We start from the raw sequence: 25054 nt of genomic DNA, 5'->3' as shown, positions 1-25054 counted from the left end.
CAGACGCACCAAGCGAATGGGTTTCTGTGATCTTTCTCTCCAGACCGAGACAGTAGTGGTGGATACGGTCTTGTCACCGGAATGTCATGCTGTCCCCTCTGCTCCGCGTCTTCCTCCGGGCAGGTTTTCAGGTTGCTGGTGTAGCTTCCAGGCTGTTTATTAGGGGTCAGCGCAAGAAGCAGATTGGACCGAGGAAGCAGAACCATTCAAAAGAGCCCTGTGCCCCCCACCCTGCAGGGAGAACCGGTTCCTCTTCTTAAATAGGAGACGAGCTGGAGACAGAGGCACATCTCAGAGTCCTTGTGCCTCGCACAAACCATCGTAGAAACTGCCAGGCAAACACCAGGGACAAAGGAAACCTGGAGGTCTGCCTCCTCCGTGGCTCCCAATGCTCGGCCTTCTGCACCTCAGCCCCTTCCTTTCTGAGACGTGAAAGTGAATGCGGGGGTTAATGGTGACCCAGCAGGTGGGTCCCGTGTGTCTTGAGCAAACACTAGGACAACTTCCTGTCTGGCCTGAGCGTGGTGGGGCTCCTCAGATAAGAACCGGGCGAAGGGGCCCAAGGCAAACAGTAGACGCCCCGTGTGAAGACCGTGGTCCTATTCACAAAGCGAACACAAGAAAAGAACACCTGCAGGCGGTGGGGATTTTTAGGGTGGGAAGCCTAACGGTTTATAGTCATGACATTTTTTTCCCCCTGGTTTGTGGTGATTGGGTGAATGAGATGATAATTTTGTTCTCCTTTTCGGGTCAGAGGAAGCTTGGAGAGAGAATGTGCTTCTCAGAAACATTTTATAAAAGTCAGGGGTTTTTCTGGTAGGTACAGTACTGCTTTAGGGAAAGATATTCAAGTCTTCCTTCCCTGTTTTCACCTAGACAGAAATTCCCCCACCCTGCCCCCACTTGTGTGACGGGGTCTCATGAATCCCAGGTTAGCCCTGAATTCGCTGTGTAGCCAGGGATAGCATTGAACTTTGCCTCCACCTCCTGAGTTGGGGGATTATGGGCGTATTCCACCACGTGTGGTTTTATCGTCCTGGGGGTTGAACTCAGGGCCTCGTGCATAGGGGGCAAGCAAGCACTCAATTACCTGAACTACATTCCCAGCCTCCTAGATGGATGTTACGTTACCCTTAAATATTCTTTGCGACCTCATCCTAAATTAAAATTAACCACGAGGGACCTTCGAGCAGTATTTTTTGATGGATGAAATAGAGTCATTGACCCTTGAAGTCCTGTGGTCAAGGAGTTAGAGACAGGAAACTGACTCACATCAGACATCGGTTTGCTTTTATTGTACAGCCATTTCCCAATAGCTGTAGGGACGACTCTGCTCCGTCTTTAGAAATGTCGCATTCCTATTTATCGTCATGTGGCGTACTGGAAGCAAGCGGTCGTGCATGCGTGTGTTTCACTGGGCGAATTTGATTTTTGAAGTTATTAAAATACGTGTCCTATGACGTTACAAACAGTTCCCCAGGCTGCTTCCACCTCTGTCTTCTGTTAGTCCGTAACTCTCTCACTCACTTGGTTCCCCACCAGAAGAAGGCAGGCAAAAGCAGGGAGAGAAGTAGGTGGTTCTGACTTGGGCTTTACAGGCTTTGTCTTTCATGTATGTCTAGGTAGCATTGACGCAGTGGGATTAATTCCATGAGCTCTTCCTGTCATATGGGATAGAATGTGCGGTTGTTTTGAAAGCCAACGCTATGATGCCGGTGATTACATTTATTCAATTTTTAATATAACTTCTCAAACTCTTTAAGGTGATGTTTTAGACGGGTCTGTTTTGTCAATTACATTTTGATGATCTGTCTACTCTAGGGTTTTCACTGCCGTGAGGTATGATCCATTGTAAAGGGGATTTGCGTGCGTGTGGCTGTGTGCATTTAAAAGTCTAAAGTTCTCGCTGGCTCAGCCTCCTGTTCTGTGTAAGTTGTGCGATCTAGTAGTGAATTTTCAAAATGATAAGAATTATCTTTGGAGTCCAAGTTACTGTCTCCCACCCAAGAGCTTAAGTTTACTGGAAAGAAGGGGTACACCCCAGAACAAAGTAAATTCATTTTTACATTATCAGTGAGGGCTGTCGGAGTCCAAATGTTAAACCTGGCCGACACTAAGCATTTTATGGCGTGAGAATTTCAGCTAACACCCACTGTAGACGGGCATGCATATATGGCCTGTAGTCTCACAGACTACAACTGCTTGGTCTGTGTGTGTGTTATCAGCACACACAGTAATGTCCTCAAAAATCAGCTTCCAAGCAGCTGCTGCTGGGTGACCTGCCGGGCTTCAGCACCGCCTAAGCTCACATGACGCCTCTTTGCTCTTTGCCTCAGATAGTATAGTCCTTAACTGCAGCCATCAAGGAAGTTGGTCTGGTCCCGGTACCTTTCCTTTGTGCTGCTGGGTCTAGCTAGTCATGTAGAAGAAGCACCTGAAGATGGATTTTTTAAAGAAAGTCGTGCCTCCTGCCCTTTCGGGAGAGCTGGTTTTGGATGCCAGAGATAAGAGCCAAGGAAGTTCCCCCAGATTACTTAAGGTGCGAAGACTGTGTTCCACCGCCTCTGAGAGGACAGTGGGTGACCCAGGCGGGACTGAGTTGTGTGGAAACGACGGTGACAGATGCCAGCATCAACAAATAGGTAAAGTAAAAAGGCATGGCTTTCAGATCTTCCAAGACTCGACTCCAGGAAGGTCGATTATTTTTTTTCAAGTAAGATTTAAGTATTAAACATGTGTTAATATTTTTAACCTAAGTCTTTGAACATTACAAGTTTTGTTTTGATTTAGGGAGGAGAAACAAATGATGTAAGATAGTATCAAATCACCAGGCCTGATCATTTTGGTGGTCTTTGGGAAATACTCTGAGGAAGTATTATTAAAAACTGTTGTTATTAAAACCCATGAAGAGAAACAAATAAGATGCCGAGTCTGATCTGCCCACTAGGAAAGTGACTTCTTTTTTGTTTTTGTTTTAAATCTGCCTTCTTGTTCTATTCTATAGATAACAAGTCCTTGGGTAGGCTGGACCTCAGCGGTAGAGCACTTAGCATGTGGACGGCCCCGGGTGGGCTGTTCAGCCCCACGAAAGCAAACGAGACTCAGAACACACAAGGGTTACTGCGCATCACGCTCTTCTTGTTACCAAAATCAGCTTTACGCAGGGCAGGTGGCCAGTGGAAAAAAGGCCGTTTGAAGTCTCTGGTGGACGGAGGCGCTTCCACATCGTGTTGGCGGTGTGGAAGCGGCGGCTTTCCGAGGGTCCTGTGCGGCTCTGCTGCCCACGGCCACACAGGGGTCTCTGTCTCGTTTAAAACATACCGGAGCGAGTGGGTACGGGGTAGGCTCAGTTCATCTTTTAAGCATGAACACGAATAAAATTTTGTCAACCTGAGCCTTGAGTCACTACATTATTATACAGTTATTCATTTTTATGACAGTTCATGTCCTCCCGCGAGGGCTTCTTCGGGTGAATTTCCAGGCGCTTTTACAGTTTGTGTAGCCGTTGCGATGTTACCTTTAAGAGAGTTTCCAGTTTAAGTCTCGGGCAGGATTGGGCAGCCTCGGTGACTTTGTGTTCTGCCCGGCATTCTTTCAGGTCAGTTTAAAAAAAAGGACAGTTGTATTTATGAGCAACTGTAACTTCTACTTGAAGTATAGCAATTATGCAAAAGAATGGGGAGTTTTTTTATTTTAATAAAGAAAGTGTGTGTGTGTGTGTGTGTGTGTGTGTCCGTGTCCGTGTCCGTCCAATCCGTCCATCCGTCCCCGCACAGGCCTGTGACCCCAGGCGCTGCGGAGGTGGAAGCCGGAGGGTCCAGATTCACGTGCGCCCTAGACCTCCACCGGCACAGGCTCCACGAGGGCCGTCTCCAGACAGACAGACAGAACCGGATCTTTCCTCTTTGGTGACCGGCTTTTGGGCAGCCGTTCTCCGACAGCGCAGCCATTGGAAATGTCTGTCGCTGTCCACGACTTGCTGGTGGCAGGGGTTAGCTGCTTGGATGTTTCTCACACTTCTGGAGGAGGGGGAAGGCATGTAGGCACTTCGTGCTGCCCGTTAAACCTGAATTCAAACCCTGGATTCAGCCGGCACTCTCTCGTGTTCAGTAGTGTGTAAGGTGCTCGAAATTCACTTTTGCCTCTTTCACTTTCTGTCTGGAGCCACTGACGACCTTCCTGATTGTGAGACACGCCTGACTTGATAGGAGTTGAGGGTGAGCTGTGCCGCGCCCCACCTCCTTTTATGGCCCCTTTTATTTCTGAACTTGACCTGCGGTTGTTTCTGCCAAGGGTCACACGCTTTCTAGTGCCGCCCACATGTTACAGAGTAGACTCATCAGATTTCTTTCCGTGACTGTTAAAGGAGGACTATGCCAGGAAGATCGCGGGCACACACGGGGAGGTCAGGGGACGCTTTGGAGAGGGTGTTTTCTCCTTTCCCCTCTGTGTGGGTCCCAGAGATGGGACTCAGTTGTCAGGCTTGTGTAGTTAGGTGCCTTTACCTGCTGAGTCATCTCCCCAGCCCTAGTTTTTTTTGTTTGCTTTTTTTAGTGTGTGTGTGTGTGTGTGTGTGTGTGTGTGTGTGTGTGTGTGTGAATGTGGGTATGCACAACAGTCTGCATGTGGAGAGCAGAAGATGAGTTTTGGGAATTGGTCCTCACTTTCTGCCATGGGACCTGGGATTCTAACGCAGATCATCAGGTTAGCTTGGGAAGTGCTTTTGCCCAGGGACCCCCACCTTTTAAATAATGATACCGGCTGGCGAGCTGGCTCTGCAGTTAAGAGCACTCCCAGAGGACACTGTTCAGTTCTCAGCGCCCATGTGGCAGCTCACAACTGCCAATAACTGAAGTTCCAGGGGATCTGACACCCCCTGGCCTCTGTGGGTGCCAGACCCCATGGTATATATGTACGTAGATTCCGGCACCCACATATACATGTAAAATAAATAACGCTTTAAAAGCGCAATAGTTCCCTCCTGCCTCCCTTCCATTGTGTTAGTCAGATTTCCTGTTACCACAGAAAACCTGAGGAAAGCAGCCTATGGAGGAAAAGATTTCTTCTTGGCTGCTGGTCTCAGTCCACCGCGGCAGAGGTGAGCAGAGAGGGAATGAATGCCTGTCTCCGTGGGCCTTTCCACTCTTTACCTTTTATTCTATCTGGGATCCCCAGGCTGTGGGGTGGTGCTCCCCATGGGCAGGAAAACCTTCTCCTCTCAGTTCACTCATCCTGGAAATGCCCAGGGTGGTGCTTTACTAACCCAGCCGGTACCATCCAGCCAAGTCGTCATTATGACTAACCACCACAAGGACGCAGTTCACTGATTCAGAGTTTGTACAGCGTGTGTCTTCTTACCAACCAAGGTTCAAACAGAACTCACTGAAGGAGTGTATGAGAATCTGATACCTTGCCCCCTCATCCCCCCCCCTTTTTTTTTGAGACACTGTCTTACTATGTAGCATTGACTGTCCTGGAACTCACTATGTAGACCAGGCTGGCCTCGAACTCAGAGAGCTCTGCCTGCCTCTGCCAGGCACCGGGATTAAAGGCGTGCGCCACCACACCCAGCTGGTTCACATTTCTAAGAGTGCATGTAGTAAGCGCTCTTTGTGGAACTACTCATGCCTAACTTGTCTCATCAGAAGTAAAACTCAGCTTTAGGAAGTGACTTTCTTTGTCGATCAGTGTAGAGAGATTTGACTTTAAAATATCAGGTCCTTAAATTCCTATTACTCAGTGAAAGACTTTTTATTTTAATTTTTATTAGGAAACATGATAATTGTACCACAAGCAGGTTTGTTTGTTTGTGTATTTATTTATTTTTTATTGTTTTTGGAGACAAGGTTTCTCTGTGTGTAGCCCTGGCTGCCCTGGAATTCATTCTGTAGACCAGGCTGGCCTTGAACTCACAGGGAGCCGCCTGCCTCTGCTTCCCGAGTGCTGGGATTAAAGGCCTCTGCCGCCGCTGCCACCCCCCCCCCAGCAGGTTTATTTATTTAAATTGTATATATCTGTCTGTCTGTGTCTGTGTGGGGATTTGTCCACGTGAGTACAGGATGTGTGGAGGCCAGAGGTGTCAGATCCCCCTGGAGTTGGAGTTACAGGTGGTGGAAGCTACAGGCATGGGTGCTGGGGACCGAATTCAGGCTTCTACAAGGGAAGTACCCACTCTTAGCCACTGAGCCATGTTTCCAGCCCCAGATTTTCTTCTTCTTCTTTTTTTTTAAAAGTGACTAAACAAAGTTTAAAAACAAAAGCAAGTCATAGTCAAAGAGAAGATTTTTGATTCTGTTAGTCTTAGACTAACAGTATAAAATGAAAGAAACCAAAAACAGCAGACGAAGACCTGGAATATGCATCTGCTCTGTAACACAGTAGGTTCTCCCCACCCCCCGGTCCGTTATCATTGTTATTTTTGTTTGTCTTTTGAGACAGTGTCCCATGTAGCCTCGGCCAAAAATGTAGCTAAGGATAACCTTAATATTTAATCCTGATATCTCCCCGTCCCAAGTTCTAGAATTACATGTGTGCTTCTATACACTATGGACAGTGGTGTAGTTTAAAGTACACGTTAATACCTGTCCTTGAACTCACATTTCAACACGTGGACGTGCCTAAAGAAAACTACTTAAAGAACCGGCCCAGAACTGCTTTTCCTGTGTCCCTTTCCCGGTACACACATCACACAATGCATCTTTCAACTCTCACCTGAGAAACTTCCATCTGCAGTAGATGGTGATTAATACAGACCCACAACTGGCCAAAGTCCGGAGAAAAAGAGACTATAGAATGCTCAGCATTAAAGGAAATAATATATAACACCTCCCTGCGCCTGCCCCAGGCTAAGGGATCACTGTGGAAGAGAGGTTGGGAAGAGTAAGAGCCAGAAGGCATAATAGACTATAGGGAAACATCTGGACACAGCAGGGCAGCTGTTCATATGAGCTCATAACCCTTGTGACAGTGTGCACAAGACCTATGCAAGCTGAAACCAGACCGAATCCCAGCAAAGGAGAGGTGTAGATGGATTTTCCTTTGGGCTGCCAGCTCACAAAAAATGACCCAGAGACATATTATTAATTATGAAAGCTCATCTGGTAGCTTATGCTTGTTTCTAAGTAGCCCTTATAACTTAAATTAACCCATTTTTTTCATTAGTCTACTACGTGGCTTTTACCTCTATCCCATTTTGTGTGTCCGATTCATTCAGCAACTGGCTGGCTTCTCCTTTCCAGCATCTTCTCTGCCCTGATAATCCTGCCTGGCTATTGGCCGTTTGACTTTTTATTAAACCAGTTAGAGTGACACATATTCACAGTGTACAAAAAGGTTATTCCACAGGAGAGAGGAGAGTTGGGCACACACCCTTATTCCTTTTATAGTTCTAGCGTCTTCTCAAAGAGTGAGCCTAGAATCAAGGCTTCTTTGATTGCACAGTCTGTCCTATGTTAGCTGCTCTGTCATGCTTCAAAAGTTCCTGAGGCTCAACGGCACCATGTTCCTGCAAGGCCTTGACTGTGTTTTATGTAATAATAGAGACAGAAATTAAAGTTGACTGACACAAGACCCTGTATGAACTGGTGACTGACTCCCCCCCCCCCCCAAATGCAGTAGTGTAGCCAGAAGCTATGAAAACATCAACTGGAACTTCTTATCTAGGAGGTGTTAGAGTTTTGTCATTATTTACTGTTTTAAAGGAAGGTACTATACTGGACTGGCTGGCTGGCATATACTATGTGGTTCTGCTTTGCCTTGACCTACTTCCAGCAATCCTCCTGCCTCAGCCTCCTTAGTGCTGGGATTAAAAGTGTGAGCCACCATGCTCTGCTAGTTTTATTCATTTAATGAAAGGAGAAATTGAACATTTGGAGAAATTCTGTGTAAATGATGGGGGACGGATGGATGTACTTATTCTCCTAGAGAGACACTGATATGGAATACCATTTTCTTTTTAAAAGTTTTTCCCATGGGAAGCAAGAGACAGGCAGATCTGTGTGAGTTTGATCTGGTTGGTCTACATAGTGAGTTCCAGGGCAGCCAGGGCTGTGTAGAGAGACTCTTCAAAACAAGCAAAAAAAATTTTTTAAATGCCTTTATTTATTGTGTGTATGTGTGTGTGCATGCATGTGACATGGCGCACATATGGAGGATAGAAGACTGCTTGTGGAAGTCAGTTCTCTCCTTCCATCTCACGGGTTTCAGGGTTGGCAATTTGGCTTGTCAGGCTTGGTGGCTGGTTATTACCTTGACCCGCTCCAGCTGGTTATTTCACCAGCCCATGGAAAGGTTTTTGTTCCTGAGGGATTTTAGACAAGGTTGTGATGTAGCTGCATTGAGCCTCGTGTAAGAGGCTCCACAGAGAACAGTCTGGCTTAGAAAATATTACCTGTAATTGTGGAACTGCTTGTCTGTGCTTGTGGCTGGACAGAAATATGCAGGAAGTTAATACATTAGTAGGTCATTATTTGAAGAACATCTTTGCTTTTAATCTTTTTTCTTCCGTTTTGAACTTTCTTTAAGTGGTACGCAGACTAATATTTTAAAAACCTCCGTAGACATTCTTGAATAGCCCAGTGCATTTCCCAGCATCTTCTGTTCGTAGAGGTGCTCCAGCACACAGCAGCTGGTGAGCCCCCCCCTCACCATTCTCTTCCCAGTAGGCTGAGCTGTGGGGCTGACTGAGTTGGCTTTTGTTTTAACCAAACCTGTTTGTGCCAATTCCAACTTGCTGTTGTGATTACATAATTAATTATGTATTACGTAATGCAGTGAAGGATGAGACTGGTGTGAACAGAGTTGGATGCTCTGGACAGACCCCCGCGAAGGTGGATTTCTAGAGAAAAAAAATTGTCGTGCCACCAGCAGGCCAGAGAAGTGTGCAGGACTGGAGATTTGCCCTTGAATACTTTCTGAAACTGAACAGTGGAGCCAGCGTCTGTGGCTTTGGTCTTAGACAAGAAAGACAATGCAGTGATCAACAAATCCAGCCTAAAGGACAGGGCCCTGGCACTGTCTCAGGAAGCTGGGCATTAGACATGAATTTAACATTTGAAGTTAAAATAAATCCTCAGTGGGTTTCCCCCCACCCCATCCTCTGATTCCTACTTGAATAGAGCTTTTTAGTTAAACGTTAGCCATCTTCCCGTAGCGCAAAGGACTCTCCTGTGCATTGCGGTGTAGTATCGTAATACCACTAGAGAAGTAAATCATTTGTTTGCCACATCTAGTCCCTATACAAATTAAAAGGTGTCAGAACGACCCAACAAATGTAGTCTTGTTTTATTCATGAGATGCTTTTCAGCATCCTTCTGGCTTTTGGGTAGCATCCTGATTGTGTGATTAAAGACTGATACCAGGGCTGGAGTGTACAGTTCAGTAGGACAAGGGACCCTGGGTTTGATTCCAGACACCTTGAAAGACAACAGCAGCAAATGTACACCACTGACAAATATTACAACTGGAACATTATCGTTAGGCATAAAAGTTGGTGGGTGGTGGCGGCGGCGGCGGCGGCGGCCGTGGTGGTTGTGGCGCACGCTTTTAATCCCAGCACTCAGGAGGCAGAGCCAGGCAGATCTCTGTGAGTTCAATCCAGGCCAGCCTGATCTACAGAGTGAGATCCAGGGTAGGCACCAAAACTACACTGAGAAACCCGATCTCGAAAACAAAACACAACAAAACAAAAAACGCAAACAAACAAAAAGTTGGGGGGAAGAAAATGTGGCTTACTGATTGAGAATGCACCTTACTATTTTCTGAGTTTTGATGAACACCATGTAGAAAGAGTCTGATTCTAAAATTCAGGCCGTGTGTTTCCACAGACGTCTTTTGTAAGAGCTGCAGAGTCTTTGTATCCCCAGGATTGGATTATTTTCCTACTGCTAGGACTAACCCTAATTTCGTTGTTATTAATGCTGTTTGGAGTCAAGAGTAAGTGTTGATGTGAAGGAAAAAAAAAAAAAACTCCCAGTGTTTTATTCCTGTTGGGTTGCTTTTGGCAATGCTGGGGATTGAACTCATGGCTAGGCAAACATGTTACCACTGAGCTGGATTTTCAGCCCTCTTTTTACTTTTAATTTTGAGCCAGGACTCCCCACACTGTCTAGATTGACCTTGAACTCAGTATGTAGTAGCTCAGGCAGATCTTGAAGTAGCCTCAGCTTCTAGTAGCTCGACTACAGGCATTTGCTAGCAGACTGGTCAACACTGATTCTTATAACCAACCAAGAGCGGAGGTAGCGATGGGGTGAACAGGACAAATGTCAACATTTGGGATGAACGACGCCCGTGATCACTCAGTGTTCCAGGCACTGCGTGGTTTGCCAGCAGCTGAGTGATCTCCTGTTTGTCTGATGTCCTGATTCCCCACTCAGACTAGAATATGAACTGAGCCGAGTGCGGAGGCATCCCACCCAGAGTCCAATGTACAGAAGGCAGAGACAGGAGGATTGCGAATTTTGAGGGCAGCCTGCTCTACAAAGTGAGACCTTGACTTTGAAAAAGGAGAGGTGGGAGGAAGAGATGGGTAGAAAGGGAATTGCTTTTTTAGGTGTGTTCTGGGGCTTAGAGTCTTAATAGTTGTTTAATAAATACTCATTAAAGGTGTGAATATTACTGATCTTAGTTTTCATGATTATAGAAAGTTAGCGAACATGATGCATTGTCCAATAAACGGTGGTAAAATTCCTTGAAAAAATTGAGGAGTTTTGATTTGAAGGTAGATGAATCACTTTAATTAAAAATGTATCCTTAGAGCATTGCACCATAACACATTTTCGAGGACTGTGGATCCCTGTCTTTGATTACACATAATTCCAGAGTGTTCTAGTGCATGACGTATGGCTACGTGGAAGCTCTCTGGAGCTTGGGTTACGGGGCATTTCTGCTTCTTCCTTTGTCTACACTGTGTTCTCCTTCAAATAGCCATTGTTAGACAATTATATGATTCAGAAGTTGGTGTGACCACATCCCATCTATAATTTCTTGTAGTTGGACTTTCTTTTCCGCTACCAGCCTGCAATAATGACACAGAGATTTCTTATTAATTATGAAAGCTCAGCCTTCGCTTAGGCTTGCCCACAACTAGCTCTTATAACTTAATTAACCTTCCTCTATTAATCCATGTTCTGCCACATGGCTTTTACCTTTTCTCAGTACAGCGTGTTCAACTTGCTCCAAGTCTCCTGGCAAGTTCTGTGTGCCTAGATTCCTCCTCTTCTTCCTCTCCCTGGAAATCCCACCTATCATCTCCTGCCTAGCTACTGGCCATTCAGCTCTTGCAGAGACACATCTTTACAGTGTACACAAATATTCTGAGACAATGTCTCTTGGCTGTATCACAGCCTGGTCAGTTTGTAATAAGGCTCATTTGAGACCGACTCTCCAAGGCTGTGCATGGTTACATATGCAAAAAATGGAAGCGTGTAACCACAAGTAGCGTTCGGGTCACGATCTTTCTTTGGAGTTTAGAAAGGATTTGTAGGAAGCACACTTGAAGTGAAGGTGCATTTGTTTCCCCTGTTAAGGGACCCTCCACCGCGTCCTCTCTGTCCCACTTGGTATGACTGACCTGAGTCAAGTGGCTAACGTTGAGTCAATGTGTACTGACTGCTATGGTAATCCTGGTGGTTAAAATCTTGTCACGTGCCATGTAAGGACATTGTGGTCAGTGATGGCCCACATGTGTGGTGGAGAGCCTATATATAAGATTGATCACTGAATGATGTCATCGCTGCCCTGGTTTATGTAAATACTTTCAGTGATGTTTACAGAAGGGCAGAACTGCCTGCCACCGTGTTTCTCTGACTATATCCCCATCGTTAAATAATGTTCACACTGTGTTCCTCATCCAGGTGTTTCTCCATTGTTCCAGGTCTCCTTACCCATCTGTTCCTAATGTGTTAGTCCTAATCCACCCAGGGCCCTCTGGGACCAGTCCAGATTTCATTAGCCAGAGGGTGTTGCCTACCTTCCTGGTGGAAGGTTTCGTTAAGAAGCAAAAGGAAAGAAGTATATAATCCAGGGTTAATGGAAATGGAGTAAGAGAAATATAGACACACTAGTTAAGCATTTCTGAATAATATGATCTATATAGCGTAGATCATGAAGTCATAAAAAACGTGAATAAGGCAATAAAAACATCTAGGAGCTAGTGAGACACAGTGCTGTGCCTGTACCCCTACTCTTCAGAAGGCCGAGTTAGACATTTGAGGCCAGTCCTGGGAACACAGTCAGACCAGGTCACAAACACAGACAGCCAGACCAGGTCACAAACAGGAACACACACACACCACCAGAACAGAACACAAAGCAAAGCACACTGAAGAAAATAATAAAGATGTGGTCAAAGACTAGGTTCTGGTGAGTAATGCTAAAGTTGAGTTGAGAATGTAACTAAAAGACTAGACTAGGAAGATGAACCAGAAGTCCAGTGTGCTGTAAAGGGAATTCAGGAAGCAGGCACATTCCAAGGGCTGCCTCCGCCCAAGTACGAAGGTAGCCTTTGGGTTGATGGTCTACTGATGGTTACAGCTCCCATCCCGGTGGCTTCCTCAAACTAGGATTCTGCTGGCTGGGTGGGGCCTAGAACTCTTCAGTGTGGCGCCTCCTTGTTCTTGCCCTGGCCTCACTCCTCTGTCTGGTAGCCTCTGTTGGTCTATTTAATATAAAGATGTTAGCTCTCGGAGGCTGGAGCTGGCCTGGCTTTATGTGGGAGGCCCCAGAGCTCAGCCCTATAACACATGGTTGAGAAGCATCTGGCGAATACTGGTTGAGGAACTGGAGGCTGCTCTCTGGCTCCTGTCTTGTGTGTGCCAAAAGCAAGCTTTGATTTGCACACCCGAGCAGGTGCCTGGTGCCATATTTAGCCCACTGACTTTTCTTTCTTAGCCATATAGCACATTGCTCAGTGGGCAGTAGTTCCCGAGCAAAACTAGCCTTTTATTAGTTCCAAAGCCACAAAAATAAATAAATAAATAAATAAATAAATAAATAAATAAATAAATAAATAAATAAAAGAAAAGGTGAGGGAGGGGAGAACCTCACATCAAGCAAATGCAGATCGACAATAGCAGTCTGTAAAAACCTAGAGGGTAAATATCTTAGGGCTTGTAGGATGCATATCTCTGTTACCAGAACTCAGCCTGAGCTTTGTAGAGGCAGGGCAGCCGTGGATGATTCATGAGTGACTGTGCGAGACACATCCCAGTGGGACTTTGTTTACAGCAATACAACAGGTTTGCCCTGGGAACCGAAAGCTTTCTAACAGTTAAAATGTAATAGGGAAAAGAATATTGCTAAGGTCAGGGAACAGACTTAGCACCACCCCATGGACGCCATAGCTGCCGGAAGCTTTGAAGAGGTCTACCATTCTATTTCCGTGTATTTTATGTCACCCTTGGAAGAGTGTTTTATCTGTAGCAGGTGTTCAATAAATACCAGTTCGATATCGGTTACCTCACATTAAACGTCAGGGAATATGATAAGTGGTCATAAAGTCTCTCAAAATTAAAAACACGAACAACAAACCAGACCCCTGTGATCCAGTGGCAGTTTTCGGAAGGCCAGATGGTTTATTCTTTAAAGATAGCTTCTGTTGGCTCGCCACATTCCCTTTCTGCCCTCAGTGCCCTGTGTGGAGTTCTGCTTTTGTGAACTCCACCGGTCAATGTCCGTTTCACAATGGAACCCTTTGTCTACCAGGCGAGAGAGACTTGCTCTTCAGCCCACCCCTCCCCGTCCTGCCATTTATGTGGAGAGAATCCACGCTATCAGTTTTCAGTTATAAAATTTATTGAAGCCAGTCCTTTGTTAAAAATATTCATGCTGGGTGTGGAGGTGTGCGCTTGGGAGGTGGAGACTGTGGGAACAGGAATTCCCAGCAGGCTCAGGGCCAGCCTGGGCTACATGAGACCCTCTCTCCAGAAAAGAGAAAAGGAAAAGGAAAAGGAGAGGGGGAGGGAAGGGAAGGAGAGAGTCATTATAAAGGGAAGTTAATCTCGGATGAGTGTGGATAGGTGGCACTCAAAATTAGAATCCACCTGCTTGCCTTTGAAAGTTTATTTTTCTACATTCTGCTTCTATTAAAGCAAGTATGTCATTACTGATTGATTTAAATTGTTAAATAATAGTCCCAGACACCTTTCAGGTGTAGATTATACATATTTGTCTGCTCTAATTTATTCTTGTTCTTTCATGTAGACCTCTGATAGATTTTCTCTTTTTAACGTGTCATTTAAGCTCAGGTTGCTCAGACAGCCTCGTACGTTGTCTATAGGGGAAGCATATTTCCAGTTCCCTTGCTGAAGAAACCTGTTAAAAATTCTGAGAAGTTCTTTGTAAGGAATGTGGGAATTCTCATTATTCTTGGTCTTCTGAATTTTTCCCATTGTATTTTAAAGTAGAGTCCATAAGAAAGATAATGTTGCCCCTTAGAACGGCTCATAACTGCCTAGGGGATCTGACGCCCTCTTCTGGTCTCTGTTGATGGCCACATACATGGCTGTAGTCACACAGATACACACACAGACACACACACACACACACACACACATAAAATAAAGAGAAAATCTTAAGAGAAACAGTGTTATCATAAGCACATTTATACGTGTGTACATGTGCGTGCATGCGTGTCTGTCTGTCTGGCAGGCACGCAGGTGTTTATGCACAAGTATGCACATGGATATGGAGGTCAGAGGTTGATGGCGAGTGTCTTTCTCTTGGCTCACCACCTCATCTTTTTGGGGCAGAGTCTCTCACAGAAACTGGAGTGCACGGGTTGACCAGCAGGCCCGAGTGACTGTCCTGTCTGCCATCCCAGCACTGTGCTCACAGGCACCCCTCTTATTTACAGGTGGTGGGGACCAATCTCAGACCCTCATACTTGCCTTGCACAAGCACTTGGGGGACCGAGCCATCTCCCGAGCCCCCTTGATGTGAGTCTCACACTTGAGTGTGCTCAGTTAAGATTTACACGGGAACCATATACATGCCTGTAATTGGTCCCCTACTCTGGAGGGAGGGGCGGAAGGATTGCGAACTCAAGGCCAGCCCAGACGATATAACAGTATGGTGTTACAAATTACAATAAAACAAAAGCTCAAACAATTCACTCAGGGGAGTCCTGTGAAAAAGGAATTCTCACGTTAGAGCATTTAAAATAGGGCCTTAAGGAATATTAAAATTTGAAGTTAGACTGTCAAATGCAGTGCTTTTTGGTTCACATTAACCAGGCATGACCCCCTTTTTTTGTGTTTTGGGCTAGCCCATTTAGTGGTATGGACTAGTCTCCATATTGTCTTCCTGATCCTGAATAATCCACTTCTCCAGTGTGAGGCTGGTTTTTGTTGTTGTTGTTTTTCATCAGTTTTCCTTTTCCAATCGAATACTTACTGAGAATTTGAGAATACACAACCATGTGGGGGGTCTCAAAGAACTTGATTTAAGGTACTGATAGGCTCATCAGCATAAGAACAGCACAGTTCACATGATTACATTCATGGAGGACATTGTGCAAGGTTGGACACTCCTAGATGGAAGAGATGAAAGATGCCCTTGGGGTCCTCCATCTGGAGAGGCGGACTAAGGCCTCTAGCCCCGAGACAGGCCTAGTGATGAGCAGAGATAGGTCCAGCGCTCTGTCCACACTGTCACTGTGGAGGAGGTGTGTCATGCCCTGGGGATGGCAGGAAGGACACCTTTGAAGGAAACGTGACTGCTGTGACTTCCTGAGGTTCACATGGAGGGTTTGGTTCAGTCTAACTCTAGTCTTGACATCTGGTGGCTCTTCCTTTCCTGGGGTAGACTCTTCCTCCTGTTTGATTGCAGCCTTCCTAGTCACCTGCTGTCATTCAAGAGTGACATCAGAGGAGGCTCTAGGGCCGAGAGCGCTCGGTGATTGAAGACTGAGCACATGCGGACGGTTTAGGACTAGGAAAGACAGGTGTCGCCATGGATAACAGGAGCCTTTATTTACCACGTGTGGAGGGCTTCCTGAGTGGGGTAACCCCAGGTCACTCTGTGCATGTCTGTCTGGCACAGAGGCGAACCCCACCACCCTCACGCTCTGAAGAGCCCTGCTTTGAGCGGCAAAGTCTATGTCCCGCTAACTCAGAGTTCATAGGTGTTCACTCGTTCTTTCCCAGGACTGACTAGTTGCAGGTCTGCATCTCTGCTCCAAACAGCTGTGCAGCACACACGGGCAAGTCTGTTACTGTTAGTCATTCTTTCATTGGGGGCAATCCATATCTATCTGTCTGTCTATCTGTTTGTCTATCTATCTATCTCTATCTATCTATGTTATGTTATGTTATGTTATGTAAATATACATAGGGTTACAGTTTCCAAAAATATAAATCTTAAAAAAAAAAAAATCTTGATTCTTACTAACATTGTGTTAAAAAAATTATTGTTTCAGGCAGTTAAAATTCTTCCGAGGGTTTTTAAGACTTCAAGAATGCATTTGAAAGATGCACAGAAACAGCAGATTTTGGTTCCATTCAGAAATAATATCTTAGCATTGTGCCAATGGCTGGTAAATTGGTATGGTTTGCAAGGGCAAAGAACAAAGTATGATTACAGGATCTGGACTGTTCCTTTCAGAGCAGAGGAAGTTTTTTTTTTTTTTTTTAACGTGTGAAAGATTAAAAAAGAATTGAAAGGAAAAGCTAAGAACAAGTTGAGCTATTTATAAACAGCCATGCCAAGGAGCACACCAGCTATTGTACCTTACGGTACCCGAGAGAAGTGTAACTGCCCTCCGTACACACCCACTCCTCAAGGGACGGGGCCTGCTGCTCTAAGCAGGAGAGCCAAAGTTTGGATCCCAGGATCCACACAAGCCAAATGTGTTGTCATGAGCCTGTAGCCCCAGCACGGGGAAGCAATGGTGAGCGAGGCAGGGGGATCTCCAGGGCTTGCTGGCCAGGCAGTCTAGCCAGTTTGTGGATTCCAGGCTCAGGGACCGACTCTGTCCCCCAAAATAAATTGGAGAGCAATAGGGAAGACACTGATGTTGACCACTGACCTTTGACACCCCCCCCCCACGCACACGTTGCTCACATACAAATTTAAAAAATGCTGCTTTGTGGGTTTTAGCTTGCTTGTTTGTAAATCATATGCTTGTGCGTAACCTGTGGTGCTCTGTGAAAGTTATCATTATTAGAAATCATATAGCTGTGATCAGAAACTGGACCTGTCTTTGTAATCATGTTGCTCTCTTCTGCCGGGCTGAAGCACCATGATCAAGGCAGCTCATAGGAGAAATCGTTTTGGGGGGGCCTCCAGTTCCAGAGGGTTAGGGTCTGTAACGGCAGTGATGGCGGGGTAGCCGGTGACTGACATTGGTGCCTGGAGCCGGAAGCTGAGAGCTGCAGGCTCACATCTCAGGATTGCAGGCTGGAAGCAGAGAGAGCAAGCCCCACCATTAGTGACAAACTTCCTCCAGCGAGGACAAAGCCTCCTGAGGCTACCGAAACAGTGTCACCAACTGGGGAGCGAGTGTTCAGATGCCCAAAAGTATGGAGGCTGTCTCCTTCCAACCACCGTGGGAGTATAAGCAGTTAATTTTGGACATGACCTGAAACTTGTATTGAAAGTTCTGGGCAGACATTGAGTTCACTTTGGCTCGTGGGTTATTTTCGTCTTGCCTGGTGCTGCATTTGAACCCCGCTTCCTGGTCTTCCTTTCTTCCTTTCTTCCTTTCTTTCTTTCTTTCTTTCTTTCTTTCTTTCTTTCTTTCTTTCTTTCTTTCTTTCTTTCTTTCTTTCTTTCTCTCTCTCTCTCTCTCTCTCTCTCTCTCTCTCTCTCTCTCTCTCTCTCTCTCTCTTTCTCTTCACCCCAGTTGAATCCGTTAGCGTGTGGTTATCGTAAGCACTTGAGAACCATCAGTTTGTCGTCCACCCCCCCCCCATGAAGAACGAGGACACCTGGAGAGCTGCGAGGGCTGTTGCCTGTCTACTCTCTACTGTCCCTCTGCCCTCTTGCCTCCGGTCCTGGCATCTCTCAGCTCTTATGTAGTCCAGCTCTTCTCAGTGGGATCTAAAATGGACTACTCCATTTCCATTCCTATAGGTTCTTCCTTCCCTTCTGAAGCCGGGGGATCATTTCTGAACATCGAGACCTTACTTTTTCTCATTAAACTCATCAGCAGATATCAAGTAGGGAACAATGGAATCTGTTCTTTTCGCCATTTTTATTGCCCTTCCCCCCTCCATCCTTACCAGTATCCTTAAAAAAAAAAAAAAAAAAAAGTCATTGTCCCTCACCTCAGCAATTTAAATTAACTTCTTTTCCAGTCTATCTCCAACTCACCCCAAAACGGACTTCTGACCTGGTTCCTCTCATGACCTTTCTCCAATATTTTGTTATTTACTTGAGTATTTTTCAGATTCTATGCATATTTTAGGTTTTCCTTGAGAATCTCCTCAGGCTAGTGGAAAAGTCAAGGGGTCACTTACCTGTGATGGTTTTATTTTGTTGTTGTTTTTTGATGATACACACAAAGGTTCCTTCTTGAGGTCAGGATGTTTCACTAACAGGTTTTTAGATTTGACCGTGTCCCAGAGAGGCCTCTTTTTGTCTCTTCCCCCTGCCTTAGTGTGGGGACCCTGGTTTTTCCATCAGTATCTATTTATCGCCTCGCACTTAATCACAATTTATAATTTCATAAGGCGTGTTTCTATGTAAGAATCCCCACTGTATGTTCACAAATGAAGTCTGTCTTTGTCCGGGGCATAAGGATCTGTTTTACCCTGTTATCCTTTGCAGTGTTTACACCACTTACATGTAATGGAATTATTGACACGGTTAGGCTTAACTCGGTCTTGTAGGTGATCTGCAACTGATACTCACTGGCAAAGGTAAAATCATCAGTTTCTCCGATGGAGTCTCCCTGGGTGTATTAACCACATTTCAGGGCAGGCCCCGTGCCCGGAAGTAGTTGGCCAACACAAGACAAACTCAGTGGTATTGCTGTAGACCTTTTATCTTATTTTGCTTTGTTGGGGCATGTTTTTCCCTTAGTAGTCTTTTGCTCGTTTGTTTTGATCTCCAGTTTTCGTGGGGATTTTTTTGTTGTTGTTTGATTTTTAGAGAGAAAAAGACTAGTGGGGGTCCTCTGGGAGGAATTGGGGGAGGGGAAAACATGATCAAAATGAATTGTGTGGAAACAATTTTTTTAATAAAAAGGAAAATAAAATTACATCTGTTTAGTTTATTTGTCATATTTTCACCCCACTTTCGTTGCTATCTCTTGGATTTCATGTCTTCTAATACTCAAACATACTCTACTAGGAGCTTAGCTCCGCCCCTTCCCCCTCCCGCCTCCTTTACAAGAAGTCACACTGGAGTTTACAAATCTCAGTGTATCACACATTGACCTTGCGATAACAGAATGACGTTCTACACATGATGAATGAACTGAAATCCTACGGTATGCTTTTTCTGTGTTTCCTTTGTGCTATCGTGCTGATGGAGTAAACTTTTCTTCGGATTTATTTAAAAATTAAAAAATAGTGTAGGAGCCGGGTGGTGGTGGCGCACGCCTTTAATCCCAGCACTCGGGAGGCAGAGGCAGGCGGATCTCTGTGAGTTCGAGGCCAGCCTGGACTACCAAGTGAGTTCCAGGAAAGGCGCAAAGCTACACAGAGAAACCCTGTCTCGAAAAACAAAACAAAACAAAACAAAATAGTGTAGGTATGTGTGTCTGTGTGTAGGTATGTGTGTCTGTATGTAGGTATGTGTGTCTGTGTGTAGGTATGTGTGTCTGTATGTAGGTATGTGTGTCTGTATGTAGGTATGTGTGTCTGTATGTAGGTATGTTGCCCATGGGTGCGGGTGCCCAGGGAGGGCAGGAATGTTAGATCCTCCGGAGCTGGAGTTACGGGTGGTTGTGAGCCACCTGACATGGGTGCAGGGAACCAAACTCAGGTCCTCAGGTGTAGCAGCAAGTGTCCTTACCCACTGAGCCACGTCTCCAGCCCTGGAGTAAAATGTTTCCTTTCTACCCAGTGGTCCATTGTGAGTCACTTCTGTTTTAGTGAATTATTTTGCTTGTATGAATTGATGGTGTGCGCTGGGGACTGAACCTAGGGTTTTGTGCATGCCTGCCAAGCATCCTTCCACTGAGCTGCATGCGAGCCTGTCAGGTAACATTGGAAAAACCATTTAAAGTGAGAAGCATTTCTCCTCCTGCACCTGCTCACGGCTTCTGGTGCCCTTCACTTGACTGTATGGATGCAAGATTTTACCTTCCTGATCATTATTCTACCTGAAGAACTCCTTAATACCTCTCTGTCTCTTTTTTCATAGTACAGATTTTTGTCAGTGATAAATTGTTTCACATTTGGTCTGGTCTGAAAAAATTTTTACTTTGTTTTTTTTTTCCTTCTAAAGATATTTTCTCTGAATATAAAGCTCTATAGCAGCAGTTTCTTTTGTTTCTTCTTTAGTTCATTGAGTTTTTCAGTAACACTATTCCCTTTGGGCCTTACAGTCTTAGATAGCTGAGACACCCAAGTTCATTTTAATCCTTGCTTCCTCTATATGCAATTAACCATTTTCTATTACTTAAAAAAATTCTTTACCGTTGGGCTCAGCAGTTTCTTTTGGATCTTGGCACGGCACGTGTGTGTGCCTTTGCTGGCGAACTTTGGATCTCTTTGTCGTCTTACCAACTTTAGACAACATTTTGGTCTTTGTGTCTTCTGGCAGCATTTTCTGCTGTCCTGCAGAGATGCCGGTTTTATGAAGCTAGAGCCTTTGGTGGTTTCCATCATTGCTGAGCCTTTGTTCATGCCATTGTGAGCATTAGACTCTGTTTTGTAGTCTGTGCTTCTGTTTGGAGAGGTTATGTCCTTTTTTTTTACCCCCCACCTGTCGGGTCTGCAGTCTTCTATAGGTCCAGCCCCGGGGGGTTCCTTCTAGATCTACTTGTTCTCCTTTATTCACGGTTTCACTTTCTGCAGGTTTCTGTGGTCTGAAAATATGAACTGGAAAATTATAAAAATAAACAGTTGATCAGTTTGCATGCCATTCTGAGTAGCACTGTGGAACCTTGGTCTGCCCTGCTTCTTCCCGCTTGGTACATGAGTCATGACTTTGCCAGCCTGTCCATCCTGTGTATCTGTGTATGTTGATAGTCAGGTAAAAGCCGGAGTGTTACCATTGGGCCACTGTGCTAACACGGTATGAGTGTTTGGATGACCCCCACGTGACAGTCTCACTTCCTCTCATCATGTAGGAGTCACCGCACATCACCCCAAAGAGGGTACCTAGAAGACGTTGGGAAAATGAGCCAGGGAAAGAGACCACCTTCATATAACTTTTGTCATAATATATGATCACTTGTCCTGTTTTGTTAATCTTGTGCTTGGTTTAAAAATTAGAGGTCACAACAGGTATTTCTGTGTAGGGGAAATATGGTATGTACAGGAGGACTCTTTGCTACCTGCAGTTGGAGGTGTCTACTCTGGGTCATTGTATTTATCAAAATTTCAGTCATTCAATTTTACCAATAAAGACTTGGGAGCCAGATGCTGGGGTGAAAACCTGCTAGCTCTGAGAGGCAGAGAGAGAACCCGACTGACCTTCGGCCGACATCCCAGAAAGAGCTTTCTCCTATGCTGTGTCAAACAAAACCTCCTTCAACTTTATGTCCCTCCCTGTTACTTTCTCTCTGTGTGTCTCTCTCTGTCCTAACTTCATCTTATTCTCTATGGTTATTTCCTATCAACTGATTGCTTGCTCAGCCTCTTGACATATGGTTAGTTTTATTTAATCCTGTTCACAATGTTCAAGCAGAAAGCCTTTGGATTAAGGGTGTGTAGTGTGGTAAGGCTGAGCCACGCCGCTAGAAGCAGGTTTTTCCAGAAAAGAATGCAGTCTCGGAGTTGACAGTGTCATTAAATATCCTGCAACAGGTCATAGGACACTCTTTCCTGTGAATAAGGATGGGACTACTTCGTAGATTTCTTTTGTCTCTCAAAGTTCTATTTGAATCATTTTTAATGTCTTTTTTTTTCTCTTTGTTTTTTCATGTTCTTCCTCTATATCATTGAATCTGGCCTTTTAAAGAAACAGTAGAATCCATCATCTGTTATTTCCAGATCTACTTTACTAATTTTATTACTTCTTGACACATCTAATAGTCTTTAGTTAGACTTTAGATATGTGAATGCAACCTTGTTGCACACTGGATTTTGTTACATTCTTTGAAAGAGCAGTTTTCTTTCTGGATGGTTAAGTACCGGCAGATAGCTTGATCCTTCTAGGCTAGTTTCAGAAGATTGTCTTGAAGCCTTTGAAACTCCTTTCAGGAAGGTTTAGAGGGATGTTTAGCTAGTGGCTGGACACAGCCTTCCTGTAGTAGAGAATTGTCCTGGTTAATCAGTGGACATCTTTGGTTTGTAGGTTTTCATGGGATCCAGTCTCTGCACCAAAGCCCTGAAACTGCATCCAAGGAGATGAGATGATTTTTTATGTCCTTCCTATTTCATGTCTCTCAATGGCTTTAGCCCCCTCTGTTTATAGGTCAGTATCTGATTGTCTCAGCCACAGATTTTGTATAGGGTTAGAGTCATGTATAATAGAAGAGAAGTAAGTCCCATTGTCCCATGAGGCTTGAAGCAGAAGTTTGGAATGAGTTCATGTAAACTTTGCACACTTTATATAAGGATTGTGCTTGTATATAAACTTTCTTTTGGAATACTTCCAGATTTATAGTCAATTTGTCTGTACACCTGCCTCAGTTTCTACTGTTACTACTGTACATCATTATGGTCAGTTAGTCACAACTCAGGAACCAATATCCATGCAGTATTACTAGCCAAAGTTCCACTTAGCTGTTACTTCCCCCTTCATTCTGTCAAGATCCAATCAAGAATACCACTGTACATTTACTAACTGTGTGTGTCTCCTTAGCTCTTTAGAACCCAAGCATTTTTTTCTTCAGTTGCTGAGGATGAGCCCCGGACTCTGCCACCAAACTACATCCCCAGTTCATCCTTGCCCCCCCCTTTTTGTTTTTTCAAGACAGGGTCTCTGTGTAGCCCTGGCTATCCTAGCTCTGTAGCCCAGGCTGGCCTCAGAGATCCACCTGCCTCTGCCTCGGGAGTGCTGGGATTTTAAAGGCGTGTGCCATCACGCCTAGCCCTAGATTCATTTGTTTTTATGCTCTGGGTCTGAGTGTTTGCTTTCATGTTTTTCCTTGGTTTTAATGGTATTGATAATATTAGTTGGATGTTTTGTGGGTCACCCTGTACTTTAGATTTATCCTTTTTTCCCTACATGATTAAGCTGGGCTTTTGGTTCTGGGAAGGAATGATATGGGTGAAATGCCTTCCTCATCACGTTCTGTGAACAGCGCTAGGACCATTAGCATTAGTTATCATTAATAAAAACCTTGGCCATAGGCCGGGTTTAGTTTGCACACCTTTAATCCCAGCACTCGGAAAGCAAAGGCAGGCAGATCTCTGAGTTCAAGACCAGCCTGGTGTACAGAGTGAGTTCTAGGACAGTCAGAGCTACATACTAAAATCATTTCGAAAAACCAATCAGTCAACCAACCAACCAACCAACCAAACAAACAAACAAACAAACAAAGGCTTCTTGGTCTTCTGGCTTGAGGGAATATCTTTCAGATTTCTCCTTGGTAAAGTCATCCTTTTCCTGCTCATTTTTTGTCTCACAGTGGGTGAACAGAAACACTAGGTGAATTGATGCTGGCCCAGGCTCATTAGACATTTACTGCCCAGGGTTTATCTAGGCTGGTTTATGTAGGCATCCTGGGCTTGGCATATACCCAAACCTTAGAGTCCTAGAACAAAAGCAGGTGTTCTCTGGGAACCATATTTTGGGTATGGGTTAGGTACAGTGAGCCTGTCTCAGTAGTTCAGGAATAGTGGGGCACTCTGAAAACCCAAGCTCTCCGATGTCATTCAGGGGCCAGGCTTGCCAGGCAGCCATTCAAAGGGAAGCAGTCAGGCCTCCTCTTTTCTGCACAGTGGAAGATTTTTCCTCTTCTTCCTATTTATTTGTCCAGTGGTTTATTTATATCAGTGTCTTAGTCATTTTAAGTGTTGCTATAATTAAACAGAAACAAGGTTTATTTGTTCTGACTCTGAAGGCTTGGAAGTTCAAGACCAGAGGCCACATGTGGTGTGATCCTTCTTGCTGGTGAAGATGCCCTGCAGGGGCAGGGGGTGCAGGGCGTCAAGAGTTCAGAATCTTAGTTCAATCCCCACCTCTTGAGACGCTGCAACCTTAGGAAGCTACCCACACGACCTACTTTATTTATATTTACCTCCCAAAGATCCTGCCTCCAAACACCACAGTCCACTGAGTTCCTACCCTCTTCATACCTTGCAACAAGGATTGGATTTTAACATGGGTTTGGGTGGGACCAGTCAGCCAGTAGCAAGTAATATTGATTTGTGCACAGTTATGCTTTGGGTTACAGTACAAAACCGTTGGGTGCTTTGGCTCCGGGCCACTCCATGAGTTGGCCCCCTCCTCCTTTGCCCCGCCTCCGTTTGGTTTGTTTTTAGCCCTTCCTTTCTTTTCTGACACTGCAGGGCACTCCAGGGTTTTCTTGTGTATTTCCTGCCCCGGTCTGAAACCTAACCGTTTATCCAAGGAGCTCGTGCTTCCGTTTGGTAGTGATGCTTTAAGACATCAAAACATTCATTGTAGAAAAGTTGGGAAATACCCCCCCCCCCAAAAAAAAAAAAAGGACGAAGTGTAGCTAGAGTTTTTAATTTCACCAATAACGAAGGAGAGATAGAGGTCAGGAGTGAGCACACCAAGAATTCAGTGCCGCTAATGATACGGACTGAGACCATTATCATTTTGTTTTTTAATGAGGTCTCAGAGTTTTTGCAGTGGTTCCCACCCCCCTCCCGGCATGTTGCATTTCGTGTCTGGTAATTATGTAACAGACCTGAGAGTGTCTTTCTTCTGAAGCCTTTCAACTTCTCTTCTAAGCTCCAGCAAGGATGAGAATCTTCTGAAGAGGCTGTGGGAGCCGTAGAGGTCTCTAGGAGCCAAAGGATATTTG

At 45.0% G+C, this 25054-nt stretch overlaps 1 protein-coding gene across 3 annotated transcripts in view; it reads left to right on the top strand.

Annotated features, from left to right (window-relative positions):
• The window catches only part of Fryl (FRY like transcription coactivator), a 242412-nt gene that overhangs the window by 68428 nt on the left and 148930 nt on the right, over window positions 1–25054 (top strand). The window lies entirely within an intron of this gene.

This window comes from Peromyscus leucopus, chromosome 10, assembly GCF_004664715.2.
Source record: "Peromyscus leucopus breed LL Stock chromosome 10, UCI_PerLeu_2.1, whole genome shotgun sequence".
NCBI lineage: Eukaryota > Metazoa > Chordata > Mammalia > Rodentia > Cricetidae > Peromyscus > Peromyscus leucopus.
Note: the sequence above shows the minus strand (reverse complement) of the source record. Positions and strands in the feature narration are given on the sequence as shown.